Source organism: Nelusetta ayraudi, unplaced genomic scaffold (genome assembly GCF_046127955.1).
Source record: "Nelusetta ayraudi isolate G7.1 ecotype Tasmania unplaced genomic scaffold, CSIRO-AGI_Nayr_v1 ptg000005l, whole genome shotgun sequence".
NCBI classification, from domain to species: Eukaryota; Metazoa; Chordata; class Actinopteri; order Tetraodontiformes; family Monacanthidae; genus Nelusetta; species Nelusetta ayraudi.
In genome coordinates, this window is record NW_027466055.1 from 264,456 (window position 1) to 267,667 (window position 3,212).

Consider the following 3,212-nt stretch of genomic DNA (forward strand, 5'->3'; position numbering starts at 1 on the left):
GGACAAAACCCAGCGATGCATGGCTGAGTTTCTCACACCACACTACGTGACATAATGTATGCAGCTCGTTGCAGCCTTTGTCTGCTGACACGCTGGCTCGACAAAGGCGCCGCAGCAAAGAAACCTATGGAAAATTTAAATACGGTGACGCTTTCCGTGTGGGTATCGACATTTAGAAATATGTGCGCACTCTTTTGATTGCTCCACACGCTCACGGAGGTCAGCCCTGTGTGATGTCACAAAGGGCAATTTCACCTCTCCTGGCTTCATCCAGCCAGGTGTTTGTTCTACCCTCTGTCTTGCACGTCACGGTCTCGTTTTTCATCCCCCTGGCAAGCATGTGCAAGCTTCAGTTCAAGCAGGGAGCTAAAACCAAGTGTCTTTTGCAGGAGGCTGTAAACAGAGGGCTAATATGGAGTGTTCAAATGCAAATAAATTGCATGTCGTTCGCAAATGAGATCTTTCACACAGACCCTGGTCTTGGTGCATTGCGTTGCATTTTGGGGGGGGGGCACGTTGAGTCGCCGTGTTTCCACCTTGGCCCGCGACGGCGCTCGCTGCTCCTGCACAGCCCTTAATGTCAGCCAGGAATTTGCCTTTAACTCCAATGGTTTTCAAACCCTCAGCAGGCAAACGAGCCTCCAATTAGAGCATCATTAGTGAGCTTGTGTTCCGGATGACCCGTTGAAAGAGCTGTGAAGAGGCGAGTCGCTGTTGTTTGACACTGAACAAAAGGTTTGCCCTGTAAAAGCACATCAAAGGAGCAATATCATATTAATAGGACTGAGCTCGGACTGAGCTGAGACGTATTAAGGGTAACGTCTGAACTGTTAGGATTTTTTTGGTTTACGTTTTTTGCTGTTGTCATTGCCGTGCACGGCTAACAATGAACAATGCACTCGGTTCATTCCAGGAGAATCTAATGTTTGGTCCAGTGAAGCGGAACAAATTGGCAACCTTGTCAGCTAGATGAGACAAAACTCCATCATCAGGAGAGAGCAGCCAGCTCTCTCTGTCACACACACACACACACACACACACACACACACACACACACACACACACACACAAATTTGCAACAACAACAACAAAAAAAACCCCACATCAACCTGCTGGTGTCACATCATCATCATCATCATCATCATCATCATCATCATCATCATCATCATCATCATCACACAGCAACATGGCAACATCACTGTGGTGACCTTGTATACTTTATCACCATGAAACTGCAAGCGGATACAACAAGTCCGGACGAGTTCTCTGAAGATTAGCAAAAGAAAATAGAAAACAAACAAGGAGATTCTGACAGAAATGGTGAAGAAACCGCAGCACAGAATCAAACAGGCACTAAGAGGCTCCAACACACATTTATCTGCTTGTGTTGTCTCAGATAAACTACTTTGTCTACTTTGCACCGCCGCTGATGGAGCTCAAAGCGCCGTGGACGGGACCGGAAAAGAAGAAAAACACTTCAACGCTTTTCAAACCGGGCTTAATTCACGAGAGTGTCACGTCTCTGAAAACCACTTGTGAAGGCCATTTTGGCGGAGAAGAGTCTCCAGATTGAGCGTATCATCCCCATTTTCCGCGCCGCACCCCAAACACCACATTCTTCACGCTCTCCATTTGTGTGTCTGCACGCTGTCAACCGTCTCACAGCTCTGTCACTGATCTGGGGCCTGGACTTCTCACACGCTGACGACAGCTGCATGACGTCCCATGAAATGAAACTGCTCCAGCACAGAGCGATGCTGCTTATCACAGCGGCGAAAAAATAAATAAATAATGAACTTACACTGAGAGCAGGCTCCTTGTCAAATTTAAGAAATGCAGCATCTGCTGGGTTTTTTTTTGTGTGTGACTATGTAGGAGTAAAGAGATAATAATAACTTCTGAAGTTATAATTCACCCAGAGCATGTTTAGTTTGGCTGCACCTCGTGATTTAGATTAGATGATGTAGTGCAGGAGAGGTGGGGTAGCAGCTGCAGATGATCAAACAGTAGAATGTGTTTGATAAAAATCCATTAAAGGACGGAAGGTTTTGATCTTTTTACTTGGCCAAAAGTGGAGGAGGGAAAAAAAAAAAGTGTATTTTTAGAGACACAGGAAGGCGATGGAGGAGGAATCAACAAGAAAACAAGGAGGGAAAAAAATAGTTGAACACGTCACAGATTCCCAACTTCTTTGGGGGAAATTTTAGTGAGCAAGATATCGATCTATGTGTGTGTGTGTGTGTGTGTGTGTGTGTGTGTGTGTGTGTGTGTGTGTGTGTGTGTGCTGTTTGACACTCTGCTCCCCTGCAGCTCCTCCTCCAGGTCAGCAATGTGTTCTCCATCTACATGCCTGAATAAATTAGATTTAAAGATGTCTGGGTGGGAGTGAGGAGCAGGTGGTGAGAAACTTGTGAAGCCCTCCTGCCTTGGGGCGAGATTCCAACCTGGGTTCACAACATCCACGCGACCCTGCTGGGTCTCCACACCTCCGAGGCAAACGCACACGCAGGTTTTTTCATCGCAGGAGGCCCAGATGCCCAAATGTAACCTGCTGACGGAGGCGAGCAGAGAAGGTAAAACTTGAGTGTCCGCTAGAAGGGGCGAAGGTCGAAGCAGCAAAAAGACACTCATCGGAAATCAGCACGGCCACTGTTGATACAGAATCTTTTAATACTAAGTACATTACAGAAAATTAGTGGTAAACAAAGAGAAGTCCTTGTTTGTGCCCTTCTGTTCACGGCAGGCAGGAAGGGTGAAGGAGAGATGCGTGACGCTGGACTTCCAGCAGCACTGAGCAGTTGGACCAGCTTGAAATCATCGTTTCTCAGCCATTTTTATGATTCTTTGACTCGTAGCAGGGAGAATGGTGTTGAAACAGTGTCCCTGCTGGTCGGGAGTGGGACAACATGTCTTTGGTTGCCTGCTGGACAACCGTACAAGGATTCCACGGAACACATTACGAATCACTGAATCATAAAAATAGATAAACTACCCAGTGCTGCTCGAAGACACAGAAAACTCATTCTAGTCTCCACAACAGAGACAGTCATGGTGGAGATCATTCAAAGCTTTTAAAGTGCACAGGATGCACCGCGAGTCAACAGGTCCTTCTCGCCTTCTTCAAGTATGTCACGGCTCCAGCAAAAGAATCAAATGGTTTTGTGTTGTTGTTTTTTTCTCTTTTGAGCAAAATCTACATTCAATCCAGATGC